The sequence below is a fragment of the Amblyraja radiata genome, chromosome 16, assembly GCF_010909765.2.
Source record: "Amblyraja radiata isolate CabotCenter1 chromosome 16, sAmbRad1.1.pri, whole genome shotgun sequence".
Lineage (NCBI taxonomy): Eukaryota > Metazoa > Chordata > Chondrichthyes > Rajiformes > Rajidae > Amblyraja > Amblyraja radiata.
The window spans coordinates 42,211,837-42,238,339 of record NC_045971.1 but is presented as its reverse complement, the minus strand read 5'-3'; the positions used below and the strand labels follow the sequence as shown (position 1 = coordinate 42,238,339).

The 26,503-nt window shown below is 45.7% G+C and overlaps 2 protein-coding genes across 2 annotated transcripts in view; one reads left to right on the top strand and one right to left on the bottom strand.

Moving 5' to 3' along the window:
• Positions 1–26,503, bottom strand: part of LOC116982168 (zinc finger protein 239-like) — a 1,102,810-nt gene that overhangs the window by 605,204 nt on the left and 471,103 nt on the right. The gene's annotated exons all lie outside the window — the stretch shown is intronic.
• Positions 21,770–26,503, top strand: part of b4galnt2 (beta-1,4-N-acetyl-galactosaminyltransferase 2) — a 36,620-nt gene continuing 31,886 nt past the window's right edge. The window contains exon 1 of the mRNA XM_033035472.1: positions 21,770–22,032. The gene's annotated coding sequence lies outside the window, so the exon portion shown is untranslated. The remainder of the gene's footprint in view (positions 22,033–26,503) is intronic.

Here is a 26,503-nt window from a genome sequence, read left to right as displayed (position 1 = left end):
ATAACCTGGCCCTCAACACCAGCAAAAACAAGGAACTGATTGTGGACTTTGGAAGGAGTAGGAGGGGGACCCACAGCCCCATTTATATCAACGGGTCGATGGTTGAAAGGGTCAAGAACTTCAAATTCCTGGGTGTGCACATCTCTGAAGATATTTCCTGGTCCGAGAACACTAACGCAATTATCAAAAAAGCTCATCAGCGCCTCTACTTCCTGAGAAGATTACGGAGAGTCGGATTGTCAAGGAAGACTCTCTCTAACTTCTACAGGTGCACAGTCGAGAGCATGCTGACCGGTTGCATCGTGGCTTGGTTCGGCAATTTGAGCGCCCTGGAGAGGAAAATACTACAAAAAGTAGTAAACACTGCCCAGTCCATCATCGGCTCTGACCTTCCTTCCATCGAGGGGATTTATCGCAGTCGCTGCCTCAAAAAGGCTGGCAGTATCATCAAAGACCCACACCATCCTGGCCACACACTCATCTCCCTGCTACCTTCAGGTAGAAGGTACAGGAGCCTGAAGACTGCAACAACCAGGTTCAGGAATAGCCATCAGGCTATTAAACCTGGCTCGGACAAAACTCTGATTATTAGCAACCACTTTCTGTTATTTGCACTACCAGTTTATTTATTCATATGTGTATATATTTATATCATGGTATATGGACACATTTATCTGTTTTGTAGTAAATGCCTACTATTTTCTGTGTGCTTAAGCAAAGCAAGAATTTCATTGTCCTATACAGGGACACATGACAATAAACTCACTTGAACTTGCTTCTCCCATTCAGCCACTGTTGAATCCATTTTGCTACTCCTGCATTTATACCCAACAGTTGAACCTTCTTAACCAACCTTCCATGAGGAACCTTGTCAAAGGACTTACTAAAGTCCATATAGACAACATCCACTGCTTTACCCTCGTCAATTTCCCTAGTAACCTCTTCAAAAAATTCAAGAAGATTAGTCAAACATGACCTTCCAGGCACAAATCCATGTTGACTGTTCCTAATCAGACCCTGTTTATCCAGATGCTTATATATATTATCTCCAAGTATCTTTTCCATTAATTTGCCCACCACTGAAGTCAAACTAACAGATTGCTATGTTTACTCTTAGAACCCTTTTTAAACAATGGAACTGCGTAATGTCTTTGTGTAATTGCCTCTGAAACCCAAGTGCCTTTGACAAGTTCTGAATGGATTTACTGGTGAAATGAGTTCCTCTGTCACTGTTTATTCCCATGGGTATCCCGAATCTAGGTATTATTTCTTTCATTCAAATATTGACAACCGTCCTTACACCATCCCTCCTTGTGGCGTGTGCTTTCACCCATCTAGAGAACATATCAACAATGACCAAAATGGCGTTAGGAGATTTCTGTTTCGATTAGTTAAACATCCCCGTTATCTCCTCCGCATCAATGATGTGTGATCTTGCTGATGCAGTCTCCTCCTTCAGTTTCTCAGTTACATCAAGTTCAAAGTATTTACTATACTGCCTCTCCAACACAATGATGACAGCTTGAAGATGGCTCCTCATCTTTGAACTGAACTGTGGATGTACTGGTAGCTCCCGAAGTTTTGTCAACGTGGCATCAAGATGCACCTCCCCACCGAAGAAATCTTCTCTTGCTGATATCAAGTTTTCTGTTTTTTCTGTGGCTTCCTTTAGAGCAGCAATCACCCCTTTAACCATGCCATCACCATGGTTGATCTGATTCTGGCTTGAAGTGCAGAAGCGCTTCATCCAAGGCCCAGTCAGATATTTGCCAAGTAAGCCTAATATCTGAAGTTCTTCTTTTGCTTCAGCCTGGGTGAAGTCATGGAGGATGGCGCTTCTCAACCCCCCACAGGATGTTCCGTTATTCAGCAGGACAACAAAGTCATCATAACGTTCTATGAGCTTGCCACTAATATGGAAAAGTATATTGTTAGAAATGTTCCAACAAAGTCTATTACAAAAACGGAGGTAGAAACTGAACGAACTTTATTGTGAGAGAGAGAGTCACACAGAGCCCAAGTGTCTGTGGGAGTCCTCTCTGAGCTAATGTTGAAAATCATCTCTTTTATACATTGATTTAGACAAAAAGCATCCAGACAAATGGTAATGAACAAGGACACTCAGAATTCAAAGGAAATAACATTTAGCTGTGGAAAGTTACACTGGAGCAAGATTAGCCGTTCTGCAAATTCTGTGATAGACTCTTAATCTCGTGACCAAGACCTGTCAATTACTTGTGCCCTAGGCAGTTTCGGTAAACAATCTTGTGCAGACACAGATAGAATACACAAGGAAATATTTACATACATTTTTCCATCATTTTCCTCCTCTTTATACCAATTTACTGAGTTATAATCTAAAACAAATTTATGTCCTTCGAGTTGAAGTCCCCAAGTTTCTTCACAGAACCACATGTTCTCTCGACTTTCTGTAGTTCGATCATTCGTGAGGGTTCAATCAGTCAGGAATGTTTCTCTCATGTCAATTTCATAGCATTGTCTCTCTTCTGCTTTGGTTGGTATTAGTTCATATCACATAGTAATTTTCATAGTGAGGGCCGTTTCAATCAGTCGCTGGGCGAGTCCTCTCACACAGGGGATGATGCAGCAGCCCAGGCAGACCAGTACCCCTGCAATGACTATGAAAGCGGTTAGTGCATAAATAACAACATTTTTCCATTTCCCGAACCATGAGTCCAGAAACCCCGTCCAGGAGGTGACGACTCCTGAATTCTCAGCCAATTCCTCTGCCAGTGGAGTGAGTCCAGCCAGGGCCATGGAGACCGACCCATCAGGTGCGGTATTATTGGGAATAAAGGTACAACAAGATGATCCGAACATTACACATACTCCTCCCTTGTCTGCTAGTAGCATGTCCAAGGCCATTCTATTCGGCCAGGCCATTAGACTGGTCCGATCTAGTTGTTCGGCTAACCCTTTCACAGCATTTCTTGTGTAATTGATAAATCGCTGCTGATTATAATATAAGTAATTTATCCAATCTACATTTTTATTAATGGTTGACCACCAGAAGATGACACTCAAATCCTGCAGCTATCTGATTGCGTGCCCTAAATTCATCTGGAACCCCTCTGGGCACTCCAATTTCATCTATGTGTGAACCTTTAGCAAGTTCCCTTTTCACTATTCCCTGTCTCGGATTTCTCCTTCACATCTTTCAGTGTTACGAGAGTAAACGGCATCATCAGCTGTATCAATGCACAGGTACCTTTCCAGTTCTTAGGTAGCTTTGCCCTCAATATTCTCCCTCCACAGTACCACCAAACATCTGCCCTCCCGACCTCATGTTCAACCAGAGCAGTTGTGTCCAACCCTGGCAAGGGACCAGATGATAGTACAGGGGCAGGAACGGAGACGTTTACTATACTATAGTTAGGACGACAAGACTGCTCTTAGCGAGCGGCAGTGAGTGAGCGGCCTTGCGAGGGAAGTGCCCTGTGAGTAAAGTGTGAGTCTTTGGCTCGAGAGTCTTCGGCGAGGAGGCTGAGGAGAGGAGACTACGCAAAACACTGCAGAGGGAGAGACGAAAGAAGGAGATGTCAGGCAAGCTGATTCAGTGTGATGCTTGCAGTATGTGGGAGGTCAAGGACACCGCTGGTGCCTCTGGCTGCTACAAATGCGAAAAGTGCATCCAGGTAGAGCTCCTGAAGGGCCGTGTTGGGGAACTGGAGAAGCAAGTGGATGACCTCCGGTTCGTCCGAGAAACGGAGTCGTTCCTCGACAAGTCCTACAGTACGATTGTTACACCTAAGGTACTGGAAGAGAGAAGGTGGGAGACAGTGAGAACGGGAGGGAAGCATGGAATGCCAACGTCCCCGGGGGTTGTACCTCTTGTGAACAGGTTCACCCACTTAGAAGCTGTCGGGACAGAAGAGGTGTTTACACTGGGCGGCGGACTGGCTTGTGATGCGAATAGGGCTGTTGAGCCAAAACCAAAAAGGCCTAAGGCAGGCAACACCATTGCAGTGTGAGACTCCATTGTGAGAGGTACGGACAGGGGTTTCTGCGGCCACAGACGGGATGCGAGGATGGTGTGCTGCCTTCCTGGTGCCAGGATCCAGGATGTCACGGACAGAGTGCAGAAAATCCTCAAGGGCGAAGGTGAACATCCGGAAGTGGTAGTGCATGTCGGCACAAACGATGTCGGAAAGAAGGGGATGAATATTCTGCAGCGTGACTTTAGAGAGCTCGGAAAAATGCTGAAAAGCAGGACCTCCAGGGTTGTTATCTCCGGTTTGCTTCCAGTTCCTCGTGCTGGCGAAAGCAGGAACAGGGAGATACGGGACCTGAACGTGTGGCTGAGGAACTGGTGCACGGGGCAGGGATTTAGATTCTTAGATCACTGGGATCTGTTTTGGGGTAAGGGGGAACTGTACAAAAGGGACGGATTGCATCTTAACAGGTGTGGGACCAGCATTCTGGCAGGCAGGTTTGCCACTGCTACACGGGTGGTTTTAAACTGAATAAGGGGCGTGGGGTGTCGAATGGGCTAGTGGAGGATGGAGTTAAAGGGAAAGGGTTTCTTAAATGTGTGAGCGTAGAGACAGAGGGGTGTAAAATGAGGGTAGAAGCAATAGGTAGCAAGGTGAAAAGTAAAAGTGGCAGGCCGGAAAATCCAGGGCAAAAATCAAAAAGGGCCACTTTTCAACAAAATTGTATAAGGGGTAAGAGTGTTGTAAAAACAAGCCTGAAGGCTTTGTGTCTCAATGCAAGGAGCATTCGTAATAAGGTGGATGAGTTGAATGTGCAGATAGCTATTAATGACTATGATATAGTTGGGATCACGGAGACATGGCTCCAGGGTGACCAAGGCTGGGAGCTGAACATCCAGGGATATTCAATATTCAGGAGGGATAGAGAGAAAGGAAAAGGAGGTGGGGTAGCGTTGCTGATTAGAGAGGAGATTAACGCAATGGAAAGGAAGGACATTAGTTTGCAGGATGTGGAATCGGTATGGGTAGAGCTGCGAAACACTAAGGGGCAGAAAACGCTGGTGGGTGTTGTGTACAGGCCACCTAACAGTAGTAGTGAAGTTGGAGATGGTATCAAACAGGAAATTAGAAATGCGTGCGACAAAGGCAAAACCGTTATAAAGGGTGACTTCAATCTACATATAGATTGGGTGAATCAAATTGGCAGGGGTGCTGAGGAAGAGGATTTTTTGGAATGTAGGCGGGATAGTTATCTAAATCAACATGTAGAGGAACCAACGAGAGAGCAGGCTATTTTAGACTGGGCATTGAGTAATGAGGAAGGGTTAGTTAGCAGTCTTGTTGTACGTGCCCCCTTGGGCAAGAGTGACCATAATATGGTTGAGTTCTTCATTAGGATGGAGAGTGACATTGTTAATTCAGAAACAATGGTTCTGAACTTAAAGAAAGGTAACTTTGAGGGTATGAGACGTGAATTGGCCAAGATTGACTGGCAATTTATTCTAAAAGGGTTGACGGTGGATATGCAATGTAAGACATTTAAAGACTGCATGGATGAACTACAAAAATTGTTCATCCCAGTTTGGCAAAAGAATAAATCAGGGAAGGTAGTGCATCCGTGGATAACAAGGGAAATCAGGGATAGTATCAAAGCGAAGGATGATGCGTACAAATTAGCCAGAAAAAGCAGCATACCGGAGGACTGGGAGAAATTCAGAGACCAGCGGAGGAGGACAAAGGGCTTAATTAGGAAAGGGAAAATAGATTATGAAAGAAAACTGGCAGGGAACATAAAAAGTGACTGCAAACGTTTTTATAGATATGTGAAAAGAAAGAGATTAGTTAAACAAATGTAGGTCCCTTGCAGTCAGAAACGGGTGAGTTGATCATGGGGAACAAGGATATGGTGGACCAATTGAATAACTACTTTGGTTCCGTCTTCACTAAGGAAGACATAAATAATCTGCCGGAAATAGCAGGGGACCGCGGGTCAAAGGAGTTGGAGGAATTGAGTGAAATCCAGGTTAGCCGGGAAGTGGTGTTGGGTAAATTAAATGGATTAAAGGCCGATAAATCCCCAGGGCCAGATAGGCTGCATCCCAGAGTACTTAAGGAAGTAGCTCCAGAAATAGTGGATGCATTAGTAATAATCTTTCAAAACTCTTTAGATTCTGGAGTAGTTCCTGAGGATTGGCGGGTAGCAAACGTAACCCCACTTTTTAAGAAGGGAGGGAGAGAGAAAGCGGGGATTTACAGACCAGTTAGTCTAACATCGGTAGTGGGGAAACTGCTAGAGTCAGTTATTAAAGATGGGATAGCAGCACATTTGGAAAGTGGTGAAATCATTGGACAAAGTCAGCATGGATTTACAAAAGGTAAATCATGTCTGACGAATCTTATAGAATTTTTCGAGGATGTAACTAATAGCGTGGATAGGGGAGAACCAGTGGATGTGGTGTATCTGGACTTCCAGAAGGCTTTCGACAAGGTCCCACATAAGAGATTAGTTTACAAACTTAAAGCACACGGCATTGGGGGTTCAGTATTGATGTGGATAGAGAACTGGCTGGCCAACAGGAAGCAAAGAGTAGGAGTAAACGGGTCCTTTTCACAATGGCAGGCAGTGACTAGTGGGGTACCGCAAGGCTCAGTGCTGGGACCCCAGCTATTTACAATATATATTAATGATCTGGATGAGGGAATTGAAGGCAATATCTCCAAGTTTGCGGATGACACTAAGCTGGGGGGCAGTGTTAGCTGTGAGGAGGATGCTAGGAGACTGCAAGGTGACTTGGATAGGCTGGGTGAGTGGGCAAATGTTTGGCAGATGCAGTATAATGTGGTTAATGTGAGGTTATCCATTTTGGTGGCAAAAACAGGAAAGCAGACTATTATCTAAATGGTGACCGACTAGGAAAAGGGGAGATGCAGCGAGACCTGGGTGTCATGGTACACCAGTCATTGAAAGTGGGCATGCAGGTGCAGCAGGCAGTGAATAAAGCGAATGGTATGTTAGCTTTCATAGCACAAGGATTTGAGTATAGGAGCAGGGAGGTTCTACTGCAGTTGTACAGGGTCTTGGTGAGACCACACCTGGAGTATTGCGTACAGTCTTGGTCTCCAAATCTGAGGAAGAACATTATTGCGATAGAGGGAGTGCAGAGAAGGTTCACCAGACTGATTCCTGGGATGTCAGGACTGTCTTATGAAGAAAGACTGGATAGACTTGGTTTATACTCTCTAGAATTTAGGAGATTGAGAGGGGATCTTATAGAAACTTACAAAATTCTTAAGGGGTTGGACAGGCTAGATGCAGGAAGATTGCTCCCGATGTTGGGGAAGTCCAGGACAAGGGGTCACAGCTTAAGGATAAGGGGGAAATCCTTTAAAACCGAGAAGAGAATAACTTTTTTCACACAGAGAGTGGTGAATCTCTGGAACTCCCTGCCACAGAGGGTAGTCGAGGCCAGTTCATTGGCTATATTTAAGAGGGAGTTAGATGTGGCCCTTGTGGCTAAGGGGATCAGAGGGTATGGAGAGATGGCAGGTACGGGATACTGAGTTGGATGATCAGCCATGATCATATTGAATGGCGGTGCAGGCTCGAAGGGCCGAATGGCCTACTCCTGCACCTAATTTCTATGTTTCTATGTTTCTATGACAGATGGCGCAATGGGATAAGTGTTCGGCTGGCAACCGGAAGGTAGCTGGTTCGAATCCCGCTTGGAGTGCATACTGTCGTTGTGTCCTTGGGCAAGACACTTCACCCAACTTTGCCTGTGTGTGTCCTTGGGCAAGACACTTCACCCACCTTTGCCTGTGTGTGTGGATGTAATTACGTGAAGCACTTTGGGGTCAATGCAAGTTGACTAAAAATGTGCTATATAAATAAAGAAATTTAATTTAATTTAATCTCGCATAACTCCAGTGTTCCCAGCTCCTTACCTCCAAGATCCCATCTAGTGAAACAATTAAATTTTCTGCCGGTTGGTACAGTGAATGGAGGTGGGATCATGTCCTTAACTATGGGTGGAATATAAAATGCAAATATGTGCAATTCTTATTCTGTGGCTTGCGTTTACTAAGGTACAATGATAACATGCACTTGACTCCGCCTGGTGTGTTGGTAAAATTTAACGGGAAGGGTGTTGGAATAAGTTGTGGTTTTGCGGATGCACAAGCATAACAATCCGTCCTGTCTAAGGACTTAGCTGTGTAAAGCATCCATTCCAGCCATGCATTATCATCTGTATATCCAGTCTCAATTTCCAGACTCTTCCGGAGGTCTGCTACTGGGATGCCCTTAATTACTTGTTCTCCTGTCTTTGGTGGTGGCCGAGTTTCCTTATCTACCTGGGGCCTTACTGTAACTTCAGTGTCTGCTGGTTCGACTACTCTCACTTCCAACTGGCTACAGGGATCCTTCCAACTAACTTCGACACACACATAATACCACCCTTCAACTTTCTTCTGGATGTTTCTCACGGTTTTATACGTTTTCCAAGTAGGCTGTGTATTCCCCATCTTCCCCGGTTACTCCAGCCAGGGTTCGTATGGGTGTAGGACTTTATTTTTAACGACCATCGCTGGTATTGCTCTTTCTAGCCTGAGGCCTCATAGTGTTGGAAAACATAATGCCAATTCGAACAGGGTGCTAGACAGACATACACCCCATCTGTTCCGTATGCTTTGTCCTCGCAATTGTCAGTTTTATACTGACATGGGTCGATTTCAAAAGTTCTAGTACTTCCTCGGGTCACGTATATTGTATACTTCGCATATGCTGTGGTGATTAATGCAATTCCACTCAGAATAATCAGCCCCCACTTCATGGTTTCGGAGGTGTAGGTTTCCGATCGTTACTGGACCTATACAGGCCGTCAGCCATCGTCGGTCCCCCTTTCTCCTACTCTGAAGTTGGGATTTTTACTCTTTTGCAGTGTGTGATATGTACCCACGTTGGCCTTTCGGCAATTATTACAGCAGTTGGAGTAGTAAGTAGTACTTGATACGGACCTTCCCACCGAGGGCTTGACCACATTTTTCTTTTGATAATTTTTACGAACACCCAGTCTCCTGGCTTTAATTCCTCCACGAGATCCCCTTCCGCTTGGTCAAGACCTGTTAAACCTTTCAACACATGAGATTTGTTCATTAGCATTTTCTTCATGTACTGTGCTAGGGTACTATCTTCACTTACTGTTTCAGAAAACCTTTGTAGAACAGGGTATTGGAATGGTTTACCATACAATATTTCGTACGGGGACATTCCCCTCGTACTTGGCAGCATTCTCATATTTAATAAGACTAATCGGAGACAATCTATCCAGGAAAATCCCGATTCCGCCATTGCCTTCCTTAATTTGCTTTTAATAGTTCCATTAGTCCTTTCTACTAACCCTGCAGACTGTGGGTGGTAAGAGCAGTGATGTTTTAATTGTATATTTAGGGTCACCGTGAGCTTCTCTATTACCTCATTGACAAAATGGCTCCCATTGTCACTATGTATTTTCTCTGGTATCCCGAACCTTGGTATGATGTCCCTGAGGAGAGCTTTTGCCACTGTCAATGCATCCGCATTGGCAGATGGGAAAACTTCAACCCATCGGGAAAATACATCAATAATCACTAAACAATATTTCTTCCCTTGCGAGTGGGTTAATTCAATAAAGTCCATATTTAAATTTTGAAATGGGTACCTTGGTGTGGGTACTTCCCTTGTTGTTTCTTCATGTTTCCTTGTGGATTGTACCTGGCACATATCTCGCATGTTTCGCAGTACCTCTTTGCATAACTCGTGAACCCATAGGTTTTGAACACCTTCTCGACTAGTTGCACCATTCCTCCTGTTGAGACATGTGTTACCCCATGGCTCATAACACAGGCAAATCTCCACAGTCCATCCTCCTGTTTTTTCACTTCATCCATTTTCCATTAGGGTTTGCCTCAAAGTTCTTGCTAACAGTACTCTGACGTCTGGCACACGATCAGATGCTAGCTGTAGCAAATGTAGCATCAAATGCTCAGCAAATTGTTTTATTGGGATATAATCATCTTCTATCACTGCCTGGCAGACAAAGACAAAGACAAAGGCTTGACGATCTGACCACTTCACAGTGTGGAAAAACTTTTCAACAAGTTCACTGATCAAGTCCACCGCTAAAGCAGGAGTTGAAGCTGCATAACATTTTCTGATCATCTCACTCACCAGTCTGTAGGCACTCCATCAGACTGAAGATGCCTTATCCGCACAGAGGCTGAGAGATAAGGGGCGCAGATAGTTATACACATCTTTGGGGTTGTACAGTTCCAGCAGCAAAATAAGTTGTTCGGAAAGTTCAGCTCTGAAGCCCCAATTCCTGCTGTTATCTGTTACCATAGTAGAAAAGGGTGGTGCAATGTGCGATTGGTCGATATGCATTGTATCACTAACACAGTCTTCCTCAATGATGGCTGAGATGTCAGCAGTTAAAGACACATTGCCTTGCTCAACCCTTCTTGGATCAACTGCAGCAGATTCCGTTTACAACTGTGTTTGATTAAACAGTGACTCTACAGATTTTTTTCTTCCTCAAAGTCAAGATCCAAAGCTTGCACTGCAGCAGTTAAAATATCCACTTGTGCTTTGACATCTGGGTCATCTATGTGTGGTGGGTCTTATACCAATCCACAATCCCATCATAATATCTCGGCCTAGCAAATTTACTGGACAAGTCGCTGAGACCAGTACCTGTTCCTCGCAACACACATTAGATATTTGTTTTTGAACTTAAGTGGTTTAGTCAAGAACTCCACGTTAGTATGCCCGGTGGCACTTTACAGTTATTGAATTTTTGGAGTATAGTGTTCCCGGGGGCTCTTCGTCTTTAATTATGACAGTTTTACATGTTGCGCTATCGCATAAGAATGTCATCCTTTCCCCATTCACTATTAAACTTATCGTAGGCTTTAGGTAAGGCGTAGAAGATTTTATCTAGATCCAATATTTGCAGAGGCTCTTTGTCGGCTGGGGGAGTGGGAGTATCTCTGGTTGATTTGTCCCTCCCTTCAGCCTCGGTCAGTCAGGATCGGTCATAGCTTCGGGACCTTGAACCCTCCTCGCATTCTCTTAGGCAAGGCAAGGCAAGGCAAGGCAACTTTATTTATATAGCACATTTCATACACGAGGCAGACTCAAAGTGCTTCACATAAAAACATGTCATACAATAAAATGAAATAATAAAATGAAATAAAATAGAAGAACTAAAAGAAAAGAAAAGCAAAATTAAAAATGCATTATAAAAAGTGCAAAAGTTAAAAGTGCAATGTAGTTAAGATTTAGCTGAAAGCTAAAGTAAACATAAAAGTTTTCAGTCTTGTTTTAAAAGTGGTCAAAGTTGAGGCAAGTCTTAAATCTTCAGGAAGTTTATTCCAGCTGTTTGTTGCATAGTAACTAAATCCTGCTTTCCCATGTTTTGTATTTACTCTGGGAATCACTAGCAGATTGGTTTCAGAAGATCTTAGCGGTCTATAAGGCTTATATAGTGGAAGCATGTCAGTGATATACTTTGGCCCTAAACCATGTAGTGATTTATAGGTGAGCAGCAGGATTTTAAAATCAATGCTCTGACATACAGGGGGCCAATGTAAGGATTTAAGAATTGGTGTAATGTGTTCAAATTTTTTGGTCTTTGTTAGAACTCTAGCAACAGCGTTCTGAACAAGCTGTAGCTGCCTGACAGTTTTTTTCGGAAGACCTGCAAGGAGACCGTTACAATAATCTAGCCTACTAGTAATAAAGGCATGTACATGTTTTTCTAAGTCTTGAGCTGACATGAGTCCTCTTAATCTTGCTACGTTTTTGAGGTGATAGTAGGCCGATTTTGTTACTGATTTGATGTGACTGTCGAAATTTAAATCTGAATCCATAATGACCCCAAGATTTCTGGCTTTGTTTGAAGTTTTCAGGGACAGAGAGTGAAGGTGTTGGGTTACTTTAAGCTTTTCTTTTTTACATCTTAGTGTAATATGCTTAGCCTGGGGACAATCTCGAACCCAATGGTCGAGTTTTCCGCAGACAAAACATCCCTCCCCCCTTGGGGACCTACTCCCTCTACCTCTGCCTCTACCTCTTCCTCTGCCTCTCTGGCATCCCCGCCCCTGATCTCCTTGTTTTACCCGGTAGAATACAGGGACGGTATTTTCGCTTATTTCCTCAACATCGGCCAGATAAGCGTTCTTTACAATATGTTTCTGTTTGGTGTTTTCCTCCGCATGTACTGCCCAATCTTTTACATCATTGAGTGCCTTTGTTTTCCATCACACCATGTGCTTTTTTTAATATATAAACTAATCTCGGGTTTTAATCCGTTTAACAGTTCGATTTTAAACTGTTGGGCAAACGGTCCATCATCCACCCACGGGATCGGTACTTCTTGTCCACTATTTGCCTCAAAGACAACCCTAAGTCTGGAGAAATAGTGTAGCACAGGCTCATCTTTATTTTGTGTACATTCCCTAATTTTATTGTAATCGACTCCTCTCTGGAAGTGTGCTCTTATTCGATTTTCAATAGCTATTTGTCTGTTATGATAATCATTCTGACCTGGTGCCCACTGAAGGGGTGCTCCATTTACAATAGCATTCCAGTCTCCTTCAATTAAACACCAATCACACCCGATAAGACTTCGCAACGCTTGTTCATATTCTACCGTATTTAAACGATAACATATAATCAGGTTTCCAAAGTCCCTCTGCCACTTTGCGAAATTATCTCTAGGATGTGGAATGCCCTCCAGTGCCTTTGTAATATCCTCCATATTCCATGGCCTGTACACGTACATTGGCCCCACTGCGCCGTCATCTGGATTAGGCATTGCAATCATAGGATACATTTCAGCCCTGCTTGGTTTTATTGACCGTGGAGATTTAGGCTCAAATATAGGACCTGCATGAAGATTATAAACGGTTCCTGAGCGAGTGGTTTTTGGACTTTGCAAACCTGGGTGCAGCTGGCCGCTTTCCTTAATGGTTGGTTTTTGTTCCAGTACGGGGGTTGGAGCCCTTGTTGAGTCCGATCCGATGGTTTCTTCCACCGGTGGCAAGGCCACCCCCTTTTTCTCTGGTGTGTATGGAGGGGGGGGGGGGGGACTCGCCATACCCGGTGATCGGTGGGAGACCTCGTTGTCCCCCTTCTGGAGGAAAGCGTTTGTCGATGGTCCGCATTTAGTAAGTTGTTCCTTCTCTTTTTCCTTTCCATCTCTGCGCGATCTGGCTTCCTGAAGCCACAGACGTGCTTCATGGTAGCCCAACTTATCTTTATCCTTCCTTCTTTTTGTTGCTTCTTTGGCAATAGCAGACATTAATTTACAACAATCATCAACAAGTAACTTACCACTAAAATCATACCTTTCTTTCCACTTGTTTAAGTACTTACAATTACGCTTACTTGGTATAAACATACAGTTCTCAACACCTTCATAACCTTTTGAGTTTGTCGAGCCCATTCTGATTCCCTCCTCGAGAATTACGACTATACCTTTTCCCTGTCAAGTCCACCTTGACTGAAGTCCCAAACATCTTACCTTGGACGACCCCGTTTGTCACCCGAGTAGTCCAACCACTCTTCTCAATTGTCCCCGACAATTCTTAGGTAACCCCGTCACCCGAGTAGTCCAACTACTCTTCTCCTGTCAAGTCCAACTTGACTTCTGAAGTCCCAGACTTCTTTGGCAACCCAGTCGCCGGAGTGGTCGAACTACTCTCTTCAATTGTCCCCGACAATTCTGTATGCCGTCCCGGGTTTCTGAGGAAGGTAACAAAATACAACTCGGCAAAGTCAAAATTATTTAGCTGGGGTCCCACTATCTACGGAACGTTCAGTCCTACCTCCGGCGTGTCGGTTGAGCCCCGTCACTCTGCCCCGGTGTCCGTAAGGAACCTTAAAATGAGCGCTCTTGGTTCCCCTGAAAACCGGCAACAGAGGTATTGGGGCCCCAAGTTGGGCGCCAATTATGTTAGAAATTTTCCAACAAATACTATTACAAAAACGGAGGTAGAAACTGAACGAACTTTATTGTGAGTGAGAGAGAGTCACACAGAGCCCAAGTGTCTGTGGGAGTCCTCTCTGAGCTAATGCTGAAAACCATCTCTTTTATACATCGATTTAGACAAAAAGCATCCAGACAAATGGTAATGAACAAGGACACTCAGAATTCAAAGGAAATAACATTTAGCTGTGGAAAGTTACACCGGAGCAAGATTAGCCATTCTGCAAGTTCTGTGATAGTCTCTTAATCTCCGAGACCTGTCAATTACTTGTGCCCTAGGCAGTTTCAGTAAACAATCTTGTGCAGACACAGATAGACTACACAAGGAAATAGTTACATACATTTTTCCATCACCCCCTCAAAGGCTCCAGAGTTGCATGCACTGCCAGTGGCATATCTGGAGCGTCGTTGAAGGTAAGTTTTGTAACATCGTTACTTTAAACATGAATGAAAGCATGAGGCTGAGAGCAGCTCAGCACAAACCATACCAGACCATTTTAGCAAGTCGAGACAGCAGTTGTTTCCACAAACGAGCTTTATTGTCAAAGCAGGAAAACAACAAGGATCAAACGACAGCTAACACAAAACGATCTTACCACAACGGTGGTCGAAGCAATGAATGGGTCTAGCCCAGAAAACGCGCGAAAAACAAACCCCTCACACAGTCACATGAACAAGGTAACCGACCGCAGGGTTCGACTACCCACAGGCACCAGCAGATACCGCTACAAGACCCCCCCCCTCCCCCAGAACCCGTGGTCCGTGAAGGCGGGGCGGGCGTAACATAAGGGGCCGGCAAACCAGGGCCGGGAGGACGCGAGGACCGCAAAGATGGGGTGGGCATAACATTGGGGGCCGGCGAAACAAAACCGGAGGCAAGCAAAAGAGCAGAAAGAACGGGATTGGAGGAAACCGGCGTACACAGTACGGGCGGGACGGCCGGTTGACGACCTCTACGTCGCGGAGCAGCAACGACCACCGGGCTGTCCACATCCACGTGGGTGGGTTTGAGACGGTCGACGGAGACGACCTCTTCCCGGCCTCCCACGTCCACAGTAAAAGTGGCGACTCCGGCGCGCAGCACCAGGAATAGCCCTTTCATAGACCCACTGTAAGGGCGAGTGGTGAGCGTCCCTGCGGATAAAACCATAGGCACACTGTTGTAACACCACGGGCACATACACCGTGAACGAAACGTGCCTGGACGTGGGAACAGGGGCCAACGTGCTCACCTGCTCTCGAAGGCCTGCCAACAGCGCCGGAGCTGATGCGACCTGACCGCGGGCGGTGGGCAGAAAATCCCCGGGCACCCGCAGGGCCGAGCCATACACGAAGCAGCCAAATCCTCCTTAGGTGCAGTGCAAATCCCAAGCAGGACCCAGGGCAGCCGGTCCGCCCAGTCCGGGCCCATAAGCCGAGCTTTCACCGCCGACTTAAGGTGCCGATGGAACCTTTCCACCAGCTCATTGGCCTGCGGATGGTAGGCGGTCGTATGGTGCAACCGGGCACCGTAGAGCTGGGCCAGGGCAGACAACAAGGAAGAGCTGAACTGGGCCCCCCGGTCGGTGGAAATGTCGGAGGGCACGCCAAACCTGGCTATCCAGTGCATCGCCATAGCCCGAGCGCAAGTCGCGGCAGAGGTATCAGAAAGCGGGATCGCCTCTGGCCACCGCGTGGAACGGTCCACGTGGCCCCGCGGGATTGTGGCACCGCGGACCTACAAGTTGGACATGCAGCACGTGCAGGAACCTACCCTCGGGGAGCGCGAACTCCTGCACGGGGGCCGCACGTGTCGCTGGACCTTGGAGGCCTGACAAGGGACACAGGCGCGAGCCAAGGCAGCCACCTGCTTACGTGGCCCATGCCAGGCGAACTTGGCCGCCACCAGAGCAGACGTCGCCCGAATGGACGGGTGAGCCAGGCCATGAACGGCATTGAAAACCTGCCGTCTCCAACTGATGGGGGCGATAGGGCGGGCGCGACTGGTGGAGACATCACACAGGACGATGGTGCCTGCCGCCGCGCAAGGCACTTCGGCCAGATGAAGGCCTGAAACCGCGGTGGGGTAGTCTTCCATTCCTGCGTCGGCCCGCTGCGCTGCTGCCAGCTCACTGTAGTCAACACCATGGTCGAGGGCCGAAACAGATGGGATCGCGGGGCAGGACAAGGCATCGGCAACGACGTTTTGCTTCCCCGCGACGTGGCGAACATCGGTCGTAAATTCCGAAATATAGGCCAGGTGCCGCTGCTGGAGGGCGGGCCACAGGTCGGCGATCTTACCCAGGGCGAAAGTAAGGGGCTTGTGGTCCGTGAACGCAGTGAACGCCCGGCCATCGAAGTGATACCTGAAATGCCTGACAGCCAGGTACAGCGCCAGAAGCCCGCGGTTGAAAGCGCTGTAGTTACATTCTGGAGGCCGCAGCTGACGACTGAAAAAGGCCAACGGCTGCCAGCGGCCATCAACGAGCTGCTTCAGAACACCACCTGCAGCAGCATCCGAGGCGTCTACGGTGAGCGCGGAGGGGGCGGAAGTGAGCGGGTGCATTAACATAGTGGCGTTGGCCAAGGCTGCCTTGGCACCCTCAAAATCGGCGTCTGCCTCCTCGGACCACATGAGGTCCTGCGGCTTACCCGCCAGGCACTGGAACGGGGGACGCATGATGGCAGCAGCTGCCGGCACGAAACGGTGATAAAAATTCACCATGCTGACAAATTCCTGTAGTCCCTTCACGGTGAGCGGCCTGGGGAACTGCCGGATGGCCTCGACCTTCGCGGAGAGCGGGGTAGCGCCATGCGGGGTCACACTGTGTCCTAGGAAGGAAATGGTGTGGAGGCCAAACTGGCATTTCGCGGGGTTAATAACCAGGCCGTGTTCGCGGAGGCGCTGAAACAAAGACCGGAGGTGGGTGACGTGCTCCGCTTGCAAGGCGCTGGCGACCAGAATGTCGTCCAAATAAATGAAGATGAAAGGCATACCACGTCCGACCTGGTCCATCAGCCGCTGGGATGCTTGCGCGGCGTTCTGTAATCCGAAAGTCATTCGAACAGGTCGAACGGAGGGATCGTGGCGGTTTTTGGGACATTGTCGGGGAGTACGGGGATTTGGTTGTAACCCCGGACGAGGTCAACCTTGGAAAAGAACGCGGCGCCCTCGAGGTGCGCGGAGAAGTCCTGAATATGAGGCACAGGATAGCAGTCCACTGTGGTCATTGCGTTCAGGCACCGGTAATCCCCACATGGTCTCCACCCCCCCCCCCCCCCCCCAGATGCTTTGGGGACCATGTGCTTTGGGGCCCACGGGCTGTCGGACCGCCGGACGATCCCCATGTCCTCCATCAGTCGAAATTCATCCCAGGCGATGCGCAGTTTGTCCGGCGGGAGGCGGCGCGCTCGGCATGCACCAGAGGGCCCTCGGTGGGGATGTAATACACGACCCTGCTGAAACGGGGTGTAAGGTGTTCAGGGAAATCCGCGAGCAGAATGGCGTAAGGACCCTTGACTTCGGCGACAGCGTTGAGCTGCTGGTCGGGTGGGGGCGGGGTCCACGGCGCGGATGAACCGATGTCCGACCGCAGAGTCATGCAACCGCCCCGTAAATCCACCACGAGGGAGAAAGCGTGGAGAAAGTCGTCCATCAAAAGCGGTTGAGCGACGTCCGCCACAATAAACGTTCACTCGTACGGGCGGGAGTCGAAGTATTGTGCAAGGGTCCACATACTGTAAGTTCAGTTGGTGCTTTCGTTATTGGCAGTGAGCACGGGGCCCCTCTTACCAGCACGAGTGTCGCGCCCAGTCGGAGGGAAGATGCTGACGATCGCACAGGAGTCCACTAGGAAGCGGCGCTGGAGTGGCGGTCGCGGACGTTGGGGCGGTTGTTTGGGCCAATCGTGATCGCCTCTACAGACGATCGGCCGAGGCATTTCCTTGAAACGTACAGGATGGGCGGCAGCTTCGAGCCTCCGCGCCGTAGCAGAGGTGATGGTAGCACCAATGGTGTATACCGCGAGTCCCGAATCGCTGCTGTGGCTCCGCGCTGGCATTCGTGGGCGGGTCCTAGATGTGGTACTGTTGAGGCGAAGGGCACGCTGGTGCAGACACACGGTTAATGGCGCCGCCATCCTGATGTTTCGTCAGCCAGAGTTCGTCGGCCCGTTCGTCGAGTTGTAGGGAATCGGCAAAATCTGCACCCGCGAGCATGAGGCGGACATTGTCCGGCATTTGTTCGAGGAATGCCTGCTCGAATAGCAGGCACGGGCGGTCAAGTCAAACGTGTTTATTGTCATATGCACTGAAACAGAGCAATGAAACTCTCACTTGCAGATGCGCAACAAGTTTGTAAACACAGTACTCAATAAATAACATCATAAACAAAGACAAAAATAAGTTCATTTAATTAAAAAATCTCATCATAGAGCAAAACAAAACAAAAGCCCAAAATGCAACCAAAACATCCATCCAAATATCAATCTTAACCTTGCCAATGGGTGACGTATTGATCCAGCAAACTGAAATAATGCACCTGCAGAAAGACAATACAGATTCCAGCAGAAAAAAGACACAGAGTGCTGAAGTAACTCAGTGGGTCAGGCAGCATCCCTGGAGAACATGGACAGCAGACGTTTTAGGTCAGGACCCTTCAATCTCAACACAAAATATCACCCAGCTTCTGCAGTTCCTTGTTTCCACAGCTTCCAGCAGAGTCTTTTGTTTTCAGTTATGAAGCAGCTCACTAATTGTTTTAAATGTTAGATGATATGTCAGGCATGATCCATGTGTTCACCGTGTTGGTATAAACCTACGACGTGCTCATCATGCATGTGCAGTTTTTAGTAGATTGCTGCTAAACATGCAGTTGTGCGATGCTTCAGGATGAAGGCGGCTCCAACAATCTACACCCAAATGGCACTTAAATTATGTTTGCTTCGTCCAAGGACCAAGACTGAGTAGAGACTATAAAATTTTAAAGATATTATTTTCTCCTATGTCTGTTTTTCTTGAATTGCTATGCCTAAAATACATCTTTCCTGCAACTAAAGTTTCATACTCAATGGAAATTCAAGGTGGGTTTGCTTATTTTCAATTGCAAAACGTGGGTTCCTGGAACATGCTGGAGACAGATATGCCTCACATGCAAGCAGATGAAGTTAGTTTATTATGGCAAACTAGAACGGATGCTTGATTGAATCCAAAACAAATTGTGTGCCAAAATGGAACAATTAAATTCTTACTTGCAGCAACACAATAGGTTTGTACATACAGTACTCAATACATAGCCAAATTTAAAAGACATTAAAGAAATCTGTTAAAAAAAAGTTCAATGGGCAGCATGGTGACGCAACGGTTGAGTTGCTGCCATGTAGCGCCCAAGTTCCGGTTTCCATTCCTACCATGGGTGCTTGCCTGTTACAGAGTTTGTACATTCTCCCCCTGACCTGCGTGAATATCTCCAGGATATTCAGTCTCCTCCCTCACTCCAAAGATGTACATGTTGGTAATTTAATTGGCTTGATATCATTGTAAAGTACCCCTAGTGTATGTAGGATAGCGTTAGTGTGCGGGGATCACTGGTTGATGCAGACTCTGTGGGCCGAAGGGCCTGTTTCTGCGCTGCATCTCTAAATTGCATTCCCTCTCTCTCCATCCCTCTTACACCCTTGTTCTCCCGTTAGTTTCACTGTTCGAATCCCTTTGTTATTACCTCATTCACAGCTAACAATGGACCATTGTAGGATCCGCTTTTCCTTGGTCATTGGTGCCAGCTCCGATTTGTTCTCTAACTTTTCATACCTTTAGTTTCCCTCTCCCCTGACCCTGAGTGTGAAGAAGGGTCTCGACCCGCAACAGAGGAGCATCCTGACCTGCTCAGTTACTCCAGAATGTTGTGTCTATCTTCAGGAAACTGCAATGCGGGTTACAAACATGGGAGATTTCCGACATACTAAATTAGATTTGTTTATTCAAATCTTTTTTTTTCTTCTTTTTTAAAATTTATTAGAGGTACAGTAAGTTACAGTAGTACAAGCCACATATATCTTATTACATTTATTGTACCCCTTCATTTTTTAAGCTTTAAGGAAAGATAGAAATAAAGAAAGTAAAGAAAGAGAGATATAGTCGTGTTAGTGTGAAAGTGATCACAAAAAACCCCATTAAACAAAGAATTAGAGAAGAAAGTTAAGAAATAGGCCATAGAAAATAAAAAAATAAAAAGAAACACAAGCTCTATTATAAATATTGCGCAAAAAGGGATATACCAACTTCATATTTTTCATCCCCCCTTACCAGAACCTGACACAATTTCTTTTTAAAATCTTCTTATTGAGTCCACATCACATTAGAAATTGTTCAGCCAGAGCTGCACACACTTGTCGTCATCTGCATACAATTGAGTCTTGCGCTTCTTGTGCTTCTTGTGCGTGGTGGTGGAAAGGTTGGTGGAAACAGGGCCGCGACAGGAACGCTCTTTCCATGACCCGTCTCTTCAAATAATCTGTTCTATTATTGGTTACTATAACTGGCGCAGACCCTGTGGGCCAAAGGGCCTTTTTACCTGCTCTATCTCAAAGTTAAACTTATTAAAAAGCTTCCCACAGTGCAAAAAAAAGTTATTTCTGTAACCAAGGCAGATCATAGTTTAGTTGGAGTTTGTAGTGTTCAATAGCCTGATGGTTGTTGGGAGAAAACTGCTCCCGAATCTGGACGTTACAGTTTTCAGACTCCTTTACTTTCTTTCCAATGGTAGGAGTTGCAGGACCAGCTCGTGGTGCAAGTTATTTAACAGTGGAACCTTTTTCAGACGATCGAAACATCAAAAAATACAGAGCTTACTTTTAAGGTGAGGGGGGCAACTCTTTATTGCTGTTGGTACTAACGGGCTAATCAAGATCGAGAGGCAAGGGTGTTTAATTCTCATATGCACCGAAATGGAACAAGGAAATTCTTACTGTATAAGAAGGAACCGCAGATGCTGGTTTAAACCGAAGGCAGACACAAAAAACTGGAGTAACTCAGCGAGACAGGCAGCATCTCTGGGTGACGTTTCGGGTCGAGCACAACAGTTTTATAAACACTGCACTTAATCGATAACATAATATACAAAGGATCAGAACCCTTCTTCAGACTCAACCCGAAACGTCACTCAGTCATGTTCTTCAGGTGGTCTGCCTGATCTGCTGAGTTACACCTCCACTTTCTGTCTTTCATATGTAACGCAGCATCTGTAGTTCCTTGTGTTCAAGAAGGAACTGCAGATGCTGGAACATCGAAGGTACACAAAAATGCTGGAGAAACTCAGCGGGTGCAGCAGCATCTATGGAGCGAAGGAAATAGGTGACGTTTCGGGCCGAAACCCTTCTTCAGACTTCTGTAGTTCCTTGCTACGGTCTACTACTGCTACGATCAGGCAAACGCCTCCGTTGCCATGCGGTGAGAACGGAGAGGTTGAGAAGGAGTTTCTTCCCAGAGGCCATTCGGACTGTAAACGCCTATCTCACCAGGGACTAACTCTGCTGAGCGTTTTTCCTTCCATTATTTATTATGTAAAAGAATATGTGGGTTATGATTGTGTTTATAGTTTGTTTGGTTGTTTGGTTGTTTGTCTTTTGCACAAAAGTCCGCGAGCATTGCCACTTTAATTTCACTGCACATCTCGTATGTGTATTTGACAAATAGACTTGACTTGTTTGTGCGAATTCCAGCAGAATAATTTGATCTTTATACTTAGATGTCTCGATAATTGGTTAAATATCAGATTGTATTACAGCCACGATTGCTATGTTGTCAGCATGATGTAAATCTGGGTGGTGCTCACTGGTTGTGAAATCATGCAAAATTGGTAACACTGCAGTCAAGTGGTGCGGAACTCCAGGTAGTACAGCAACTAAAACAATCTACACGTTAATGACACTTCTATTATGTTCTTTTTGTACCAAGAACGAATTATAACAACTTTAAGTTCTTATTTTCTGCACCGGTGTCCGTTTTGCTTGAATTGTTCTGCTTAAAAGGTATATTTTCTGCAGCTACAGTATCGTATTCAAGGGAAACTCAAGGTAGGATTGCCTATTTTTTTATCGCCATAAAATTGAATGTAATGGGGAATTTAAAAAATATATAGACTGACTTATAAAATATTTTGATCTAATGAAAGCCCAAATTAAAGCAGCAAACCTGCTAGAAATATTTACATTTTCCATGGACTAGATAAAGTTTTGAAGAAATGTGGAAATCAAGTTGTGTTTTTCTCTACAACAGAGAAGTGGTGTGTTCCTGAAACATGCTGGTGGTGGAGGCAGATACAATAGTGGTGTTTGAAACGTTTTGATATAGGTACATGAATATGCAGGGAATGGAGAAACATGCATCACATGCAGGCAGGTGAAATTAGTTTATCTTGGCTAACTAATAGGCAAATGTTTCGTTTTGCAAACATTTGCAAAACAAATTAGTCATGAAGCGCACTCCGAGATAAAGGCAGGCTCAAACAAAGTTGTGGATGTAGCTCAGACCATCACGCAAAATAGCCTCCCTTCCATTGATTCCATCTACACTGCACGTTGCCTCAGCAAGGCCACTAACATAATGAAGGACCAGTCTTAACCCGGTCACTCCCTCTTCTCCCCTCTCTCATCAAGCAAGGGGTACACAATTGTGAAAACACATAACTCCAGATTCAGCATCAGATTCGTCCCAGCTGTTATCAGGTAACTGAACCATCCTATCATCAACCAGAGAGCAATCATGACCTACCATCTACCTCATTGAAGACCTTCAGACTATCTTTCATGAGACTTTACTGGACTTTATCTTGCACTAAATGTTATTCCCTTTATCTTGTATCTGTACACGTTAAACGGCTTGATCATAGTCATGTATGATATTTTTGCTGACTGGGCAGCACGCAACATAAAAGCTTTTTGCTACACCTCGGTACACGTGACACTCATAAACTAAGCTAAACTAAAGTAAACCACTCTACCACAAGTACAATCAAGGCATACACAAGTACAACAGGTATACAACAATGATACACAAGTACATCATTGTAACATGAAAAATAGCAGTGTTGTAACATTAGCTATCCAGTTCTCCACTGATTCTGACTGACCCACTGAGTTACACTGGTACTTCCGGTCTTTCCTTTGTAAACCTCCTCTGGACCCTCTCCAGAGCCAGCAAACCCTTCCTCAGATATGGTGCCCAAAATTGCTCACAATATTCCAAGTGTGGACTGATCAGTGCCCTATAGAGCCTCAGCATCACATCCCTGTTTTTGTATTTTAGCCCTCTTGAAATAAATGCTAGCATTGCATTTGCCCTCCTTACTACCGATTTGACTTGCAGATTAACTTTTTGGGAATCATGCACCAGCACTTCCAAGTCCCTTTGCACCTATTTCTGGATTATCTGCCTATTTAGAAAATAGTCTCGGCCTTTATTCCTACTGTAATTCCGGTCCTAAACTTACCCCCCCCCCCCCCCCCCCCCTCTTAGTCTGGCTCAGTTAAACACCGAATAATTGCTCTCGCACCATAGTGAGTCCCAAAATGCATACACGCCACAACCCAAACTGCAAGAGGATCTGGCATACAAGTCTGCCCTGCCGGAGTGACCCATAATCATGATATGTCCTCTTCAGGAGCATTCTACCTGCAACTGAATTATTTCCTGGATGGTTGGCATTGGCTTTTCCGGGGGAGACTTGTTACATGAACTTTTTATCTGCCTTATCATTTTTGCATCACCACCTTGCCTTCCCGGGATACCTCCTTTGCTGCTTGGTCAGCACAATGTCTGTCGGGGTCTGGCCCTTTGTGTGAGCGGTACACTCCATTACGGAAATTTGCCTAGGTAGCAACTGAGCATGTAATAAATCAGTCACCAATTGCTTATGAGATATTTGAGTTCCTGCCGAGGTTAGGAATCCTCTATTCCTCTACAGCTGTCCAAAGTCATGTACTACTCCGAATGCATATCTAGAATCTGTATATATGTTTACTTTCAGATCTCTTCCAAGAATACATGCTCTGATTAAGTCAAACAGCTCAGCCTGTTGGGCTGAAAAGGGTGACTCAAAAGCAGCTGCTTCTACACTGTTCCCATCCTGATCCATAATAGCGTACCCAGTAAGTCTCTTTCCCTGGGGCCCAATGGATGCACTTCCGTCTACGTATAGTGTCATAACAGGGTCTACTATAGGAGCGTCCTTCAGATCTTCCCTTACAGATGATTCTCCTTGTATTACGAACAAACAGTCATGTCCTGATTCTGACGGTTCTTCTGGAGGTGAAATAAGGAAAGATGCCGGATTAATAGTTGTACAGTGTCTGAATTGGAGTTTTGCATAAACACACTGCAATAAAATATAAGCATTCGACTACAGTACAACTAAAGTAAATCAGACTATTTTAAATTACACTAGATCACGTTATATTAATATACAGTCACAATTCAAACCACGATTACAACAGCAGCATTAATCTCACAATCGCTATATTACCGTTACAGAGTTATACAGAGTTATATACAATTACTGCCCTTTTTTAAAAACAATTTTACAAGATCAAAACGGATCTCTATACAATAACCAGTAGCCTTCAATATGAATGCCTTGAATTTAGTAAAATTTAAATCGAAAAATTTAGATCACTGTCCAGATACTAGATGCGTCTCCCCCCTATCAGGGTTGATTTTAAAGTATTCTCGGCTAATTTTACTCCAACATTGAGTTCCCAGTACTGTTTGGGACTTAAACCACAAACAGGCGTGGCCCCAAACCCCGTAGGCCTCAAACCCGTCAATCCGCTGAATACTGGTCTTCAGCACACACCTGTTTCATGCTGGTAATCGATGCTGATCTTTAAAGTGGCGTCTTTCCAATCACACTCTCAGCACTGATGCAGAACTTTCCCTCTTTGCACTGCCCTTCTCAATCCTGTCTTTGAAGATATCTCAAAATCTATATCCCACGATGAGTGGGGCTTCAAACCCCAGGTTCTATCAACACTCAAACCTCGGGCTAGTTTCAGTGGAATCCCGATTGCAACAGCTGTTAACTGCCAATGGTGTGGGGCCTTCAACCCGCTAGAGAAGAGCCTTGTGAGCCCAACTTCCACCTTCCGTGGCCCTCAAACCCCCTAGGCGGGGACCCAAACCCTCTATGGCATCAAACCCTCCCCCTCAGTGCTGGCCAGACTACTAATCTCTATCGATCTTGTTGGGAATCCAAACACAAGCACACAAATGACCGATTCATCATCAGATCAGCGAAGCGGGGAAAACCAGGTGAAAGCCGCACCATGGCGCCGATTTATCCTCCCGCATTCCGACACGACTCAATTCCCTGACCGAAAATTTATGTTTGGCAATCCGTTGAGATCCTGGGCAAGCCCCCAATGTAATTCCAGTCCTAAACTTACCCCCCTTAGATTGGTTCAGTCAAACACCAAATACGAGCACTGGAAATCCATTACCTAATCCAATACTGCGAGTCCGATCCTTGTCCCTACTTATTCGAGCCCAACAGCCTCACGCAAATAGAACAAACCCCAGAAGATCAGCACCCCTCAATGTGTTCTCCCTGAAGATCAGCACACCCCAATGTGCTCTCCCCTCTTTTATACCTTTGCAGAAGCTTGGCGCAAAAATACATGAGGAGGGGGGGGGGGGGGCAACCCCATCAAGCCAATTATCGATAAAGGTTACAAAATACATTGACATTTCCCTAACCCAATCATAAAATATCACAGAACATAGTTTCAACACAAAGGACTTAGGGGGAAACACTTATGTTAGGTAAAGAAGCATTCTCCCAGGTAAAGTAAATATCTTGGGTAAGGCCCCTTTCCTGGACCAATCATAATTCGTGGCGGGAAGACCATGCAACATAGTCTGCAACATTATTGTTACCCATCATTTCACCAACCAATCCCAAGCATGCATTTGCAACAAGACCTAGCTCCTTCTGCAAAATCTCATATATATTAACAATTAAAGGCCATCTGGACATCAACTTCTATTCAACCTCTTCCCAGGCCAAAGACTCTCTGGAGTCATGATCCACAGCTTTAGAAAAATATGCCAAGTATGTTTTTCAGAAACAGAAATCCTCCATTTTGTTAAGCACCCAATGTGCCTGACATTATCATTCCCCTCTTTTATCATATATGATAACAAACAAGTAAGATGACAACAGTTCCTGTTATACAATTTAACAATGATGGCCATGTAATCTATCAGAACTCTAAGTAACTTTCCAAGTTTTCATGGGCATAGTTTCACGATTTCTGACAGATGAGTCTCCATCTCCCAAGTTTGCATGGGCACGAATCATCTTTGTCCATCACGTCAGCTTAATGTATTCTTGACGTTCGATGGGTATGATGTTCCCATACCGAAGAAATTCCTTGACGAAAACAAGTTAGCAGCTCAAACTCTTCCACTAATACTCTTGCATTGGTGAAGATGGACCCATGCATCCCTTCCTTCTACCTTAACAGCAGTTGGGCTCATCAGGAGAACCTG